General features: G+C 40.2%; 1 protein-coding gene and 1 pseudogene across 1 annotated transcript in view; both read right to left on the bottom strand.

The window, feature by feature from the left end:
• Positions 1–17,634, bottom strand: part of SYNPR (synaptoporin) — a 304,031-nt gene that overhangs the window by 244,966 nt on the left and 41,431 nt on the right. The window lies entirely within an intron of this gene.
• LOC116637253 lies at positions 14,232–14,400 on the bottom strand (annotated as a pseudogene).

Below are 17,634 nucleotides of genomic sequence, written 5' to 3'. Positions count from 1 at the left end.
ACAACTGGTGTGTGTGGGGTTCTACTGGTATCTGTGAGTAGAGGCCAGGGATGTTGCTAAACATCCTAAAGTGCACCTAGGAGCCTCTACAACAAGGGATTCTGTAGCCCAATAAAGCCAACATTGAGAAACCCTGCTCTTTGATAACAGAGACTCCAAAATGAACCTTGGAGTCAGACAGAGTTTAAATCCTCAGTGTATCACCTAATAGCTGAGTGACTTTAGGCAAGTTACTATACCTTTCTGGGTTTTGATCTCTTATTTACAAAATAGGGGTGATGAAATCTACATCTCAGGGAAATGAGAGAAGCCTGGGACATAATGGCTCAATAAGTATTAGTCTCATTTTCATAATTATTATTAAGGTTAAGACCTTAAGCTGTATACATGTCTCTTTTCTCTCCCTTCTCTCCTTAATAAACACATTAAGGAGGTACTCTTAGCAAAGTACTGAATTAAAGCCTGGGATACAACAGGAGAAGGGACAGACATATTTTAACCATCAAGGAGTTTGCATTCCAGTATGAGATGATGAGAAAATGTTGGAGTTCAGGAATGAACGGTCAAGAAAGAATTCTTGAGACATCTTAGGTGCAAAAAGGTGGTTTTTGCATGGGGACAGGATCCATGGGCAGAAAGGGCAGCGCTGGGGTTGTGAGGAGTGGCTGATTATATACTTTCAAGTTGGGAGGGGGTTAGGGAGTAATATAAGTCTCTAGGGAATTTGGAAGCAAGGTTTCCAGGGCCTTGAGGGACTAGCTGTTGTTAGGAAAAGGCCATTACTCCTGTCTAGTAAAACCTTAGTCATGAGACCCTTCAGATGTATATCAGTGGGCCATAAGCTTGGAGGATGATTGCTAACATATCTTGGGGGGTAGAGATAAAGGAAGTTCCCAAAGGAATTTTTATATATTAAAGGAGACTTACAGGACTCTGGAGGTCGGGCTAATGTTAAGATAAAGCAGCCTTTTGTCCTTAGCAAAGTATTAACATTGAGGCAGTTGAGCTCCTAGAGGAAGATCACTCTGCCTGTCTCAAGGACTCAGTGGGTTGTAAGTTGTAAGGATATTTAAATTTTTTCTAAAATTTCTTTTGCCTTTGTTCTCCACATCAAGAAAGACAGTCATTAAATGATCAGTTACTTCAGGTGCGTAACACAGATGAGCTGTACAAAACCACACAAGCATAAGGTGAACTAAACCTGAGTGCAGCGGTGGGAGGTGGCCATCAGTGAACTCCTGCCTGTGGAAGGGACCTGGGGGTTGAATGTAAAGGATGAGTCAGAGTAGTGAGTAAAGAAGGGTGAGGAAGAGAACACCAAGTCCAGAGAATCACAAGCCTCAAATTCTTAAGGTGGGAGGAGGCATAAGATTTCATGAGGCCCAATGAGAAAACTCACGCTTCTGCTTCCCCTCTTCCCATAGGGTGTGTTCTGAAACATTTTATTCTAGATCTATATGCTAGGTGTTTTTTGAAAGGGAATATACCCCAAAGAGGATGGAAGCATGACCCTCAGGATGCCTACCAGCTAAAGCTAACTTCAGAATTCATAGAGTACCTACTTTTTTATCTCTTCAGTGTTGTATATTCTTCGGATTTTGCCAATTAGAAAGTATGTGGCAGGACAGACACACTGGCCTAACCCTTTTCCAAACCCTTAGCTTCTAGCACATAGCCTGGACTGAAAAACTCACTAGATATTTATTGATTTGTTGCTAGAAGCCCAAGGTCTAGGACCCAATTCTGTTATTTTCAGTTGTGTGACTTTAGAAAAATCTCTTAACCTCTCTGAGTTTCAACTTCCTCAACGAAAGTGGAAGAGTTTACTACCCAAGTCTCTAAAAACAGATTCACACCCTGTTAAGAATTTTTTTTTTCAAGATCCCAGGTAAAAAATATTTAGGTGCCTTTATATTTGAGCCCTAGGACCCTTGTAGATTGCTGACCTGTCTCAGTGGTCCTGATGGAATGCACTTCAGAGAGTGGCTATAAATGCATCTGAGCACATTAGGAGAGGATTATGGTATGTTATCACTATTCCTGTTCTTATTAGAAGAGGAGGAGAAACAAAACCAAACAGTTCAGCAGGATGACTTGGAGCATAGGTGAGGGAATTCTTCAAGAATTCTTAGAACTGCACTTGTTCAACTTCTGTGATTATGCTTTGTTATCTAAAAGTCTTTCATTTTGGTGGCCTCAGAAGAATCCTGAAACATTAGCCTCAGAAATGTCTTTAGAAATCTTTTAATCAAAGGATGGCAACAGGTTTCATTTTCACTAGTAAACTCTGTCCAACTAGTAGGGCTACCTGGATTCATGTGTTGGAAAGCATCCTGAGGCTGTATCCAGATTTAAAGGACAATGTGGTTGGTAATCAATTAGTAACATCTGCCATGGGAACAGCATGGGCTTAAGGGTAGTAGTACCATGTGTGTTGTGTATTTCTGACCCTCATCTAGACCCATATTTTCCTTACAGTGATGATGAAGGATCAGAGTTCAGTGATCTGTACAAGTGTAACCTAAATCTAGAGGACGAGGTCAGTGGACTTCTTTTACTATTAATTTTTGCCTGAACAGAAAGTTTTATTTTAGAAAATTGTTTCTTCCGGGGCACCTGGGTGGCTCAGTCAGTTAAGTGTCTGCCTTCAGCTCAGGTCATGATCCCAGGGTCCTGGGATCGAGCCCCACGTCAGGCTCCCTGCTCGGCGGGAAGCCTGCTTCTCCCTCTGCCTGCTCTGCCTGCCGCTCCCCCTGCTTGTGTTCCCTCTCTCACTGTGTCTCTCTCTGTCAAATAAATAAATAAATAAATATATATATATATATAAAAGAAAATTGTTTCTTCCTAATCTATTATATGCTATCCATCATATACCAGCTATTTGTTATATGCTTCTATAGTACAATGGACTGTCAAGAGCATGTTCCATAGCTAGACTCCCTCGGTTCAAATATCAGCTCACCAATTACAAGCTATATGACCTTGAACAAATTACTTAATCTCTCTGTACCTCAGTTTCCTTATCTGTAAAATGGATATAGTAATAATAATTCCTCTTTCACAGGGTTCATGGAAAGATTAAATGAATTAATACGTGTAAATAAAGAATTAAACTGTGACTAGCATATAACAAGACTCTTTAAGTGTTCACCATCTCTTTTATCCCTACTTTGGTTAGGGCATTTATTTAAAGACTGACATACACACTGGGAGAGAAGTAGTCTCTCTCTTTCTGAGGTCTTAAGCAGAAAGTCTCAGGAAGAATCACAGAAGCTCAGACCTATTTGTGATCACTGTGGCTGCATGTGGTGAAACTCTGTTACAAATACAGCAAAGAAGGGCCAAAATATGGAGATATAAAGTTAGATCCTAATGACACCATTTGAAATCATGGATCCAGCCATATCTCACACAGGAATCCAAACCTAGACTTAAAGGTTGCGTTTTGTTTGTTTTGCTCGAGTTTGAGGAATATTTTTGACACTCAAAATTACAAGATCCTTCACTATTTTTGCAAGGGACTTTTAACTCCCATGTAGAGGTCTGTTCTTGAAGTCATGTGTTCCAGAAAAAAGCACCTGAAGGACCTGGAGGAGATCGATCAGTCCCATCAACAAGAATAACGGGGCACCAGGACTGCTTTTCCAAAGGGGACTTTGCTAGATAAAAGGCTCCTGAGGGCTAAGAAGCACTTTGGAACCCAGAAAGGGTCACTGAGCTTCCTGACAACACCAGGCACAGCTGAGCCTACACGTGCCAGATCACAGGATTCTCTCAGCCCAGCCAGCCCAAATTGAGGCTAAAATATCTGCAGGGATGTCCTCAGCCCTGAAAACAAGGCACACCATGTCCTCCTGGTATGCCATCTGATTTCAGAAGGCTGGGCTGTGGCATTTACTTCCTTCCTTTAATAAGGAGAAGGTAAGAGAGGTGGCTGCTTGGACAAACAAAGACCACCTCTGTGGGGGAAACCCAGAGGTGCCTGGACAACTTGTTTCTGGTCAAGAACTTGGTCTTGATTCTAAGAGTCCTGGGTCAGATGAAGAAATCAGTTTCATCCTTGATCTAGCCTCCATTCTAGACACCTGAGTTTTAATTGAGAAGATTTGGATGTTTCTGGCAAAGACAAGTTGGTTCACAGAGTAACCATATGATTTACTGTACAGAAACACTTTAATGAGTGAGAATGGACAATATGAATTGCTCCAGGACTAGGTATGAGCCAGGGCAGCCCCAAGACATGCAATCGACCTTTACTAGTCATGAGGGGGCACAGTGTTCTCCTCAAGAAATGTACCACATTACATTTTGGAGATCTGATCTGATTCAAGAAATTATTCAGATTAAGATCAAATTTGTTCCATTTTCTCCAAAATCACTATATCATGATGATGGGCCAAAGGTTATCAGAGCAGTTTGGTTAAAGGATTAGACTATTTTTCATACACTGTATTAATCTATTTTAGATCCTGGGTTCAAATCCTGGCTGATCACTAAACATCTGTGCCATTTGGGCAAGTTATCTCTCTGTGCCTCAGTTTTCTCACCTGTAAAATAGGGCTAAGAAGAGCAGCTACTTCATCGGATTGTTGTGATAATTAAATTAAAATGTAGGTAAGTGACAAGGCTAATGGCTCACACATAGTAAACTCAATTATGAGTGGCTATTATTTTTAATATTTAAATAGGTTGTGAATTGAGAACTCTGCAGCCAGTTTGCTGAATAGTCAAGAGTCTTTGATTTGTTCACTTAAATAGGCATTGTGTTCTCCCAGGCTCATTTATGTAAGGACTGGAATAGCTGAGATAACCTTCAGGTTGGATTTGACTTATAGATCATATTCAAATCATTCAAATAAAAAATGTATTGAGCAGTTAGTATAGTAGAGCTTATTTAATAAATGTTGGAGATATGGCAGTAAATGTGAGAAAACAGCAAATTTGGCCTCTCATGAACATTATAATAAATAAAAGAAAAAAATAAAGCCATACAATACTTGTGTTTAACCACAAGCCACAAAAAATATGACAAGTTTATTTAATCATAGTGGATTCAGACAGCAGCTCTGGGGAATTCAGTTCTTCAGAGGTCACATCAATCCCCCAATCCAATGCTTATTTTGCATGAACACAAGCTTCCACAGCTATCTTGCTAAGCACTGGAGCCCTGAATTCTTCCCAGGACTGCTGGCTCCTATTCTTAGTCACCAGCAATTTTGCTTTTAGGCTCATTGTCTTGTCCATTTTGAAAACACATGATTGTGAGTCAAAGCCAGAGAGAACAGGCATGTCAGGAGGACTGGGGCCTGGAGCTCTCAACCTAATGATTAAGTTCCTAGATTATGCTGGTACATTATGAATTCTTTCTTTTAAATATAGACCACTTCCACTTGATATGAAATGAGCTGACTCATGCTAGTAATGCTAAACAGGTTACCTAATTGGGTGAAATGTGCAGCCTGAATAAAAGATTCTGGACAGACCCAAAGAGAGAGATGAGGGCTCTGAGCTTCTACAGCCTGGGGATAAAGGGAAAAGTGAGAAGGAACTCCCATTCTACTTCTGTCACAGTTTTTCTGGGGCTGTGCTATATTTTGTTGTTATAGCTTAGTATCGAGCATCTTGAATGATATAATGAGTCTTGTGACAGATTTGAGATTTGTGGAATTTCTTAGAAATCATGTTAAAACCTAGTGATGGGGCCACTAAAATCTATTTTAGATTCAGCATATGTGATATTCTACATTTGAATAACATTTTACAATTTATGCCCAATTAATTTGTTAACAGTGTTTAGCTTGTGCTACTGTTCCCATCTGTGCCTCTCCTGGTCCTTTTCATACATTGCCTTTTTGAAAGCAAATTTCTGGACATATACATATATACAGAAAAGTGCAAAACAGCTCAATGGATTTTTACAGAGTGCATGCACCTATCTACTCAGTTCCTAGATCAGAACCCCAGAAGTCCCATCCCACTATGCTCTTCCCACCAAAGTTAGCTACTGTCTTGACTTCTATGACCATAGATTATTTTTTTAAGTGAATTATATACTATATTCTCTTTTGTATCTGGCTTCTTTTGTTACATTTTTTTTTGCATGAAATTCATCAATGTTGTGTGAACTCCTAGTTTGTTCATTCTTTTTGCTGCAAGTGGTCCACTGTATAAATACAACACAATGTCATCAAATACTGATGGGCATTTGTGGTTTGATAAGTGGACTGTTACAGACATACTTATTTGTTTGTTTTTTTTTTTAAAGATTTTATTTATTTATTTGACAGAGAAAGAGAGAGAGTTCACAAGCAGGGGGAGAGGCAGAAGAAGAGGGAGAAGCAGGCTCCTGGCTGAGCAGGGAGCCGGATGCGGGGCTTGATTCCAGGATCCTGGGATCATGACCTGAGCCGAAGGCAGCCGCTTAACCGACTGAGCCACCCAGGTGCCCCATGGACATACTTATTTGTGTCTTGGGAAATATACATATCAGAATAGAGTTACTTGGATATATTTATATACAGTTATATATAATAACAAAAAATATACATATATAGATTATATGTAATTCCATATGCATATATTACATATACATGATACTTACACATATATTCAAAATAAAACCTACATATATATATTCACTTTAGTAGGTACTACTAAACAGTTGTCCAAAGTTACATCAATTTATTCTCCTACCAACAGTGTAAAAATGTTTTAGTTCTATATCCTTGCCATCACTTGGTATTGCCTTTTTCATTTTAGTCATTTTGGCAGGGGCAAAAGTCATTTACTTTTATAGTGTGTGTATTTATCTCTATTCTCCATTTGTCATAGCCAGTGACTTATTTTTTTCCCTCCCAATTTACATGAATGACTGCAACTATAACATAGCTCATAATTAACATGTACCTAGTCATGGGGGGGGAAGCTAAAAAATAAAATGTCAGTGGTCATTTATTTCTATTAGGAATTTAGTCTTCTGATGGATTGAGAAATATTGCTCTTAGTTTCGGTAAATTTCAGGGGCACAGAAATGACTCTGATAGCCATTTAAATCCAAGATATTTCTATATTACACATCCTAAAACTAGCCCTATATAAACTTTAGAAATAGTACCAGCACAACCCTTCAAGTATTTCCATGAGTTACTGAGTCCAATTCTTGCCATGAACTTCTGCTTTCTTCTAAAGATCTCAAAATCAGTAAAAACCACAGCTCCCTTTCTTGGTGCTATTTAACAGAGAGAGAGACACAAATGGATGAAGAAGATAGAAGACTAAGGACCAGAATCTAGGCCTTCAGCCTTCCAGTTTTATCATTATAGGATATCACCTTTAGAACAAGACTGGTCACTCAGTCTTCTGAAATAAACAAAGTGTAATTCCAACCTGTGGCCCTCTGGAGTTCCTTTTAATTCACAAGAAATGGTGATGACCATTGGAATCTCAGTGTAATCCCAGTTGTTATGAAGGAGACCTACACAATGTAGACATGATTTACCTATTGCCCCTAATATCTGAAATTGGAAGAATAAAATAGATCTATTGCAAGGTAATTTGATCCACACAACAGTCCCAAGTATGTACCCTGAGAGAAAGTTCTAAGTGAGGTCCCATTAGCCAGCCTCAGCCTCTGCTATCTGTAGAGTGATGGGTAAGAGCTCACCCTCTGTAGTCAGACAGATGGGTCCAAATTCCTGTACTACTGTTGGCTTCAGTGGGACCTCTAATATGTCCAACCCTTCTAAGCCTTCATTTTTCTCATTGTTAAAGTAAGAGGTGCTGTGGAATTTAGAGATCATGTGTGTGTGGCAGAATCATAATTTGAGGTCTTAACCAATTCTTTCTTTTATTTTCCCCATCTCATCCCCATGCAGATGGGGAGATATAGGGCCACCATTTGTCCTGGAGCTAGATTCCTTAAAATTGGACCAATGAATAAAAATGACAATTTCTCAGATCCTGGTTCCAACTCAGACACAGCAGTGGAGACAAGATGAATCCCCTTTCATAAATCCAAGACTCTCAGAGCCCTGTAGTGCTGCTGGGATAGGACATCCAAAACTTGCCAAGGGTCTTGAGGGGGACGTGAACATTGACTGAGGAGGAGAGATGCATGGACCTGTACAGGGTCCTGTTGTGGGCACAAGGACCTAAGTGCCAGATGTGCGCTGTGTGGGTAGTTTCCACTGGAAACTAAGGGACGGATTAAACTTCACCTCACCAGGTTATCTGAGCCAGGCATCTAATGGGGACCAGTCAGAACTGGTCTCCATTTGGAAGTTTGTCAAGGTCTGACTAAATGAATTTATCTTGAGTGTAAGAGAACAGCAGAAGGCCTGCTGGGTCCAGACAGAGAAGTGGACACCCACTCCCTACTGTTACCAGATTGGCATCTGTGAGATGTTCTGGGCTTAGTATCCTCCCTGGGTGGAAAGGGAGAATAAATTGGAGGGGGAGTGGGGATTCTGGACATGACTGAATTCCAAACCTGGACTAACACATTTTCTGGATCAGACCTTCCTTAGACATGTGTAGATGATGTTCTGACCACAAGGGAGATTGTGAGTTCAAATTATTTTGTTAAAGAAACTACTAACATTATGTTTCTTGTATACCCCATGTGAGTGATGCTGAGAATTCATACCTATTACATGTGGGAAAATGCCTGGTACAAGTAAATGGTCATTACTGTTATCCTGAAGATCTAATTAACATCCTGTCTCTTGTCACCCAAGAATTAAGTTGTAATCGCAGTGGCTGTTCTGCCATGCTAAAAATAGTGCCTACTAACACTGTACTAGCAGTGAGGTTTTTAGCTTTTAACCTGCTAGAAGGAATTTTTTGGATATTAGGATATAAATGCAGACTACCTACTAGATGGCCTCATTAAAAAAAAAAATCTGATTTGTATAAAGCATTTTATCAACCTGAGTTAATGTAACTCAGACAACATGAGATGGAAGTATCTCGAAAGAATCAGAAACTCACAACACAGGTTTTCTGTGTTCATGGGAAGCCATGTGCCTCTCACTTGTGATATGTGTTGTGCTCTCCCCTGAAATCTATGGAGAACAGCCAGTCAGCCATCACCATCTGGCCAGGCTAATTCTGGGTGGTTGCAGCTGCAACCCAGGGTCTGATAATCATAGCTCCCAGTTGTCTACATGCTAAATAGCTAGTTCAAGTGGCTGCCTGGCCATCAGATTTCATGATGTGCAGCTTCCTTCTCTAATAAAAGATCCAGATTTCAAAGCACTAAAGAGCACCCTAACCATTCACAAACTCAATACTACACAGTTCCTTTCTCTTTGAGCTTTCAGGACGACCTACCTCAACCATACATTTCACCAAGATAAGACCTCTTCTGTGGACTATGGCAATAATCCCATAATTGGTCCCTTCTGTTCTGATTTTCTATTCTATAAGCCATTTTCTATCCAATGGCAGTTCCAGGTTAATCAACCAAAAGCCTCGATGAAGCCACATCACAAACCTTTAATATTCCCATGTTGGCTACAGATAAATGCAAATTTCCTGGCTTAGCTTTCAAGGCTCTTATCATTTGGTCTTAGTTTTGGGAACCAATATAATGTAATGGTTGAGGTTACGGATATATTGATTCAAAGCTCAGATTTATTATTTCCTTAATATCCTCTTATCAGGTTAGTTATTCTTTCAGTTTACTCATCTTAAAATGAGATTAATGACACTTTCACAACTGTGGTAGGGATTAAGTTAGATCAAAATAATTTGCCTAGTACCTTTGCACTGAAAATACTCCTCACTGGAGGTGACAGTTATAATAATTACTACTTTTTTCAGTATTATTTCCTGCTTTTGGCCAATATTCCAGCAACAATGGACTACATTTTGAAGCAGTACAGTGTTACATGGTTAAACATTAGGATTTTGCGATCAGACTGTCTGGGCTTCGGTGATGACTGCTACTTGTGTGATTTGAGCAAGTTACTTCACCTTCCTGGGCCTCACTGTCCTCCGTAAAATGGAAATAATAATACCTGCCTCTTGGGATTCTGTAAGTATTAAATCAGAGCATGCCTATGAAAAATTTAACATCATTCTTGGAACAAAGTAAGTGCTGAGGGGAAATCGTTTCCTGTCCTATTTTGAGTTATTATTTACTCAATAATTTAATAGTTTAATAACTAATAGCTTAATAGTCTAATAATTATATTATTACTTTAATATACTCTCTTTGAATATACATTCCTCTTCTTTGCATGTTTCACTTTTGCTTTCTCCACTCCCCACCCCCAATTCTAGAACCACCGTACACACTTTATGTTCCTTTTATAAGTCTCCAGGTCCTATAATCTTTAAACCCAGATCAAACACCCAAAATGTTTCCTCCTCCAGGAAGCCTTTCCTAATGCCTCAGCAGGAAATAACTTCTCTGAAATAAACTACTCTGGGAGTTTAAAGGAGTAGCTTTCCAACAGAACTGAGGCATTCTGGACTGTGTATGTTTTATCTCAACAATGAAATGATCAAATGTGAGGACAGAGACTCAGTCTACTTCATCTTTCTATCACCACCATAGGGCCTCAGCAAATGCTCATGGAACTATGTTTTATCTGGTTCCCATCTCTTTTGCCCAATGACCCAGAGGTTTGGGAACTGAAGCTATGAAGTAAAGAGAAAGAAGGAAGACTGTCCCTTGGAAAGTGAGCATTTCTAATACATGAGTCAATCTTTAGTATTACATTTGACCCTTTCTTATTTCCTCTGGAGCCAGTTTTTAAGAATTGTGCCCTCAAGAAAAAGAATTGTTGATGATTCAAAAGCTCTGCTGTTGCTTCAAAAGAAACAGGTGTCAAAACTGCTACTTTAGGGTGGAGCAAGATGGCGGAGGAGTAGGAGACCTGGATTTCGTCTGGTCTCAGGAATTCAGCTGGATAGGGATCAAACCATTCTGAACACCTACAAACTCAACAGGAGATCGAAGAAAAGAGCAAAAACTCTCTGAACAGAAAAGTGACCACTTTCTGGAAGGTAGGACGTGCGGAGAAGTGAATCTGAGGTGATATTCAGGAGGACAGATGGCGGGGGAGGGGCCTTCCGTCGCCGCTTCTGGCAAGTGATAGAGCCACAGAGCACAAAATCAGAACTTTTAGAAGTCGGCTCCACTGAGGGACATCGCTCCAGTGGCTAAGCTGGAGGTGGAACCCTCGCTGGGACAGTGTGGTCTCAGGACCCTCGAGGTCACAGAAAGACGGGGGGTGCCTAAGTGTGGCAGAGCTCCCAGGTATTGGAGTGGGGAAGCCGGCTGCAGAGACGGAGCCCAGGCGCGGGCTCTCAGCTCGGGGTTGCCATAAACCGTGATCCGCGGCACAGTCGGGCCCCTGCTCCTCCAGCAGGGACCCAACAAGCAGCAGATCCAGGGAGACTCCCCTTCCTCCCCCGGGAGGAGCGGCGCAGGAGTGCACCGCAGGGATCTGCTGGGCTTGGAGACTCCACACTGAGTCGGGTGCCAGAGATAGAAATGCTCGGTCACAGGCCAGGTGAGCACAGAGTGCGGCCGGAGACCGGGGAGACGGGAGTGATTGACTGCTTTTCTCTGGGGGATCACTGAGGAGCGGGGCCGAGTTCTCAGCTCCTCTGGGGTGGAGATTGGGAGGCCGCCATTTTCACTCTCGGCCTCCAAAGCTGTACGGAAAGCTTGCAGGGAACAAAAGCTCCTGAGAGCAAAACCGAGCAGCCCGGACAGGGCAAGGGTGGGGCAATTCCGCCTCCGGCAAAGACATTTGGGAACCACGGTAACAGGCCCCTCTCCCAGAAGATCAGAGAGAACAGCCAACCAAGACCAAGTTTACCGATCAATGAGAACGGCCGAATTCCAGCGCTAGGGGAATACTGCACATAGAATTCATGGCTTTTTTACCATGATTCTTTAGTCTTTCAAAGTTAATTTTTTTTTTAACTGTCTTTTTTTTTTTTAATTTTTCTTTTTCCCTTTTTCAACCAACATCTTATCAATCCCTTTTTTAAAAAACATTTTTATTTTTCATTTTTAAAGTCATATTCTATCCCTTCATAATAGTTACCCTTATTATTGGCATATATATATAAGTTGTTCTCTCTTGAAAATTTTTAGATAGTTTCTTCTAACAGATCAAAATATACCCTATATCTCTAGTGTATGGTTTTGTTCTACTCCCCTGCCTGATCACATTCTCTCCCTTTTTTTTTCTTTCTTTTTTTTTAAATCCTCTTCTTTCTTTTTTCAAACAACTTCTTATCAATTCCTTTTATAAAATTTTTTATAATTTTCATCTTTACAGTCATATTCCATCCCTTCATCATATCAACCCTTATTTTTGTACAAATATAAGTTTTTCTTTCTTTAAAATTTTGGGAGGCACTTTCTTCTAACAGACCAAAATACACCCCAAATCTAGTGTGTGGCACTGATCTATATACCAGCCTGATCATATTTGATCATATTCTGTTTTTTTGTTCTGTTTTGTTCTGTTTTTGTTTGTTTTTATCTTTTTCTTTTTCTTTTTTCTCTTTTTCTTTTTTCTTTCTTTCCCTTTCTTTTCCCCTGGCTTCAGGTCTTTTCTGATTTGTTTAGAGTATATTTTCTGGGGACGTTGTTACCCTGCTAGCATTTTGTTCTCTCATTAATCTATTCTCCTCTGGACAAAATGACAAGATGGAAAAAAATCACCTCAATGCAAAGAACATGACGTAATACCAACTGCCAGGGACCTAACTCAATACGGACATTAGTACGATGTCAGATCTAGAGTTCAGAATCATCACTTTAAAGATACTAGCTGGGCTTGAAAAAAGCATGGAAGTTATTAGAGAAACCCCTTCTGGAGAAATAAAAGAACTAAAGTCTAACCAAGTCAAAATCAAAAAGGCTATTAATGAGGTGCAATAAAAAATGGGGGCGCTAACTGCTAGGATAAATGACACAGAAGAGAGAATCAGTGATATAGAAGACCAAATGATGGAAAATAAAGAAGCTGAGAAAAGGAGAGATAAACAACTACTGGCTCATGAGGGCAGAATTTGAGAGATAAGCGATACCGTAAGATGAAACAACATTAGAATTGGGATCCCAGAAGAAGAAAGAGAGAGAGGGGCAGAAGGTATATTGGAGCAAATTATAGCAGAGAACTTCCCTAATTTGGGGAAGGAAACAGGCATCAAAATCCAGGAAGCACAGAGAACCCCTCTCAAAATCAGTAAAAATAGGTCAACACCCCGACATCTAACAGTAAAACTTACGAGTCTCAGAGACAAAGAGAAAATCCTGAAAGCAGCTCGGGAGAAGAGATATGTAACCTACAATGGTAGAAACATTAGATTGGCAACAGACCTATCCACAGAGACCTGGCAGGCCAGAAAGGACTGGCAGGATATATTCAGAGCACTAAATGAGAAAAATATGCAGCCAAGAATACTATATCCAGCTAGGCTGTCATTGAAAATAGAAGGAGAGATAAAAAGCTTTCAGGACAAACAAAAACTAAAGGAATTTGCAAACACGAAACCAGCCCTACAAGAAATCTTGAAAGGGGCCCTCTAAGCAAAGAGAGAGCCTAAAAGCAACATAGACCAGAAAGGAACACAGACAATATACAGTAACAGTCACCTGACAGGCAATACAATGGCACTAAATTCATATCTTTCAATAGTTACCCTGAATGTAAATGGGCTAAATGCCCCAATCAAAAGACACAGGCTATCAGATTGGATTAAAAAACAAGACCCATCAATATGCTGTCTGCAAGAGACTCATTTTAGACCCAAAGACACCCCCAGATTGAAAGTGAGGGGGTGGAAAACCATTTACCATGCTAATGGACACCAAAAGAAAGCTGGGGTGGCAATCCTTATATCAGACAAATTAGATTTTAAACCAAAGACTGTAACAAGAGATGAGGAAGGACACTATATCCTACTTAAAGGGTCTATCCAACAAGAAGATCTAACAATTGTAAATATCTATGCCCCTAACACGGGAGCAGCCAATTATATAAGCCAATTAATAACAAAAGCAAAGAAACACATTGACAACAATACAATAATAGTGGGGGACTTTAACACCCCCCTCACTGAAATGGACAGATCATCTAAGCAAAAGATCAACAAGGAAATAAAGACTTTAAATGACACACTGGACCAAATGGACTTCACAGTCATATTCAGAACATTCCATCCCAAAGCAACGGAATACACATTCTTCTCTAGTGCCCATGGAACATTCTCCAGAATTGATCACATCCTAGGTCATAAATCAGGTCTCAACTGGTACCAAAAGATTGGGATCATTCCCTGCCTATTTTCAGACCACAATGCTTTGATTAGCAATAATCGTGCCCCGGATAAACCTCATTGGCTACGATACTGCCACTGCGCAAAGCTTCAGGCCACAATGCTTTGAAACTAGAACTCAATCACAAGAGGAAAGTCAGAAAGAACTCAAATACATGGAGGCTAAAGAGCATCCTACTAAAGAATGAATGGGTCAACCAGGAAATTAAAGAAGAATTAAAAAAATTCATGGAAACCAATGAAAATGAAAACACAACTGTTCAAAATCTTTGGGATGCAGCAAAGGCAGTCCTAAGAGGAAAGTATATAGCAATACAAGCCTTTCTCAAGAAACAAGAAAGGTCTCAAGTACACAACCTAACCCTACACCTAAAGGAGCTGGAGAAAGAACAGCAAATAAAGCCTAAACCCAGCAGGAGAAGAGAAATCATAAAGATCAGAGCAGAAATCAATGAAATAGAAACCAAAAGAACAGTAGAACAGATCAACGAAACTAGGAGCTGGTTCTTTGAAAGAATTAACAAGATTGATAAACCCCTGGCCAGACTTATCAAAAAGAGAAATGACCCAAATCAACAAAATCATGAATGAAAGAGGAGAGATCACAACCAACACCAAAGAAATACAAACAATTATAAGAACATATTACGAGCAACTCTATGCCAGCAAATTAGATAACCTGGAAGAAATGGATGCATTCCTAGAGATGTATCAACTACCAAAACTGAACCAGGAAGAAATAGAAAACCTGAACAGACCTATAACCACTAAGGAAATTGAAGCAGTCATCAAAAATCTCCCAACAAACAAAAGCCCAGGACCAGATGGCTTCCCAGGGGAATTCTACCAAACATTTAAAGAAGAATTAATACCTATTCTTCTGAAACTGTTCCAAAAAATAGAAATGGAAGGAAAACTTCCAAACTCCTTTTATGAGGCCACCATTACCTTGATCCCAAAACCAGACAAAGACCCCATCAAAAAGGAGAATTACAGACCAATATCCTTGATGAACATGGAGCAAAACTTCTCACCAAAATATTAGCCAATAGGATCCAACAGTACATTAAAAGGATTATTCACCATGACCAAGTGGGATCTATCCCTGGGCTGCAAGGTTGGTTCAACATCTGCAAATCAATCAACGTGATACATACATTAACAAAAGAAAGAACAAGAATCAAATGATCCTCTCAATAGATGCAGAAAAGCATTTGACAAAGTACAGCATCCTTTCTTGATCAAAACTCTTCAGAGTACAGGGATAGGGGGTACATACCTCAATATCATAAAAGCCATCTATGAAAAACCTATAGCGAATATCATTCTCAATGGGGAAAAACTGAGAGCTTTCTCCCTAAGGTCAGGAAAACGGCAGGGATGTCCACTATCACCACTGCTACTCAACATAGTATTAGAAGTCCTAGCCACAGCAATCAGACAACAAAAAGAAATAAAAGGCATCCAAATCGGCAAAGAAGAAGTCAAACTCTCACTCTTTGCAGACGATATGATACTTTATGTGGAAAACCCCAAAGACTCCACCTCAAAACTGCTCGAACTCATACAGGAATTCAGTCAAGTGGCAGGATATAAAATCAATGCACAGAAATCAGTGGCATTCCTATACACCAACAACAAGACAGAAGAAAGAGAAATGAAGGAGTCGATCTCATTTACAATTGCACCCAAAACCATAAGATACCTAGGAATAAATCTAACCAAAGAGGCAAAGGATCTGTACTCAGAAAACTATAAAATACTCATGAAAGAAATTGAGGAAGACACAAAGAAATGGAAAAATGTTCCATGCTCATGGATTGGAAGAACAAATATTGTGAAGATGTCAATGCTACCTAGAGCAATCTACACCTTCAGTGCAATCCCCATCAAAATACCATCCACTTTTTTCAAAGAAATGGAACAGATAATCCTAAAATTTGTATGGAACCAGAAAAGACCCCGAATAGCCAGAGGAATGTTGAAAAAGAAAAGCAAAGCTGGCGGCATGACAATTCCAGACTTCCAGCTCTATTACAAAGCTGTCATCATCAAGACAGTATGGTACTGGCACAAAAACAGACACATAGATCAATGGAACAGAATAGAGAGCCCAGAAATGGACCCTCAACTCATGGTCAACTAATCTTTGACAAAGCAGGAAAGAATGTCCAGTGGAAAAAAGACAGTCTCTTCAACAAATGGTGTTGGGAAAATTGGACAGCCACATGCAGAAGAATGAAACTGGACCATTTCCTTATACCACACACAAAAATAGACTCCAAATGGTTGAAAGACCTCAGTGTGAGACAGAAGTCCATCAAAATCCTAAAGGAGAACACAGGCAGCAACCTCTTCGACCTCAGCTGCAGCAACTTCTTCCTAGAAACATCACCAAAGGCATAGGAAGCAAGGACAAAAATGAACTACTGGGACTTCATCAAGATAAAAAGCTTTTGCACAGCAAAAGAAACAGTCAACAAAATCAAAAGACAACTGACAGAATGGGAGAAGATATTTGCAAATGACATATCAGATAAAGGGCTAGTATCCAAAATCTATAAAGAACTTATCAAACTCAACACCCAAAGAACAAATGATCCAATTGAAAAATGGGCAGAAGACATGAACAGACATTTTTCCAAAGAAGACATCCAAATGGCCAACAGACACATGAAAAAGTGCTCAACGTCGCTCGGCATCAGGGAAATCCAAATCAAAACCTCAATGAGATACCACCTCACACCAGTCAGAATGGCTAAAATTAACAAGTCAGGAAACGACAGATGTTGGCGGGGATGCGGAGAAAGGAGAACCCTCCTACACTGTTGGTGGGAATGCAAGCTGGTGCAACCACTCTGGAAAACAGTATGGAGGTTCCTCAAAAAGTTGAAAATAGAGCTACCATACGATCCAGCAATTGCACTACTGGGTATTTACTCCAAAGATACAAATGTAGGGATCCAAAGGGGTACGTGCACCCCGATGTTTATAGCAGCAATGTCCACAATAGCCAAACTGTGGAAAGAGCCAAGATGTCCATCGACAGATGAATGGATAAAGAAGAAGTGGTATATATATACAATGGAATATTATGCAGCCATCAAAAGGAATGAGATCTTGCCATTTGCAACAACGTGGATGGAACTGGAGGGTGTTATGCTGAGCGAAATAAGTCAATCAGAGAAAGACATGTATCATATGACCTCACTGATATGAGGAATTCTTAATCTCAGGAAACAAACTGAGGGTTGCTGGAGTGGGGGGTAGGGTGGGAGGGATGGGGTGGCTGGGTGATAGATACTGGGGAGGGTATGTGCTATG

The sequence above is a fragment of the Phoca vitulina genome, unplaced genomic scaffold (assembly GCF_004348235.1).
Source record: "Phoca vitulina isolate PV1807 unplaced genomic scaffold, GSC_HSeal_1.0 scaffold13, whole genome shotgun sequence".
Classification (NCBI taxonomy): Eukaryota; Metazoa; Chordata; class Mammalia; order Carnivora; family Phocidae; genus Phoca; species Phoca vitulina.
This window is presented reverse-complemented; position numbering and strand designations above follow the sequence as displayed.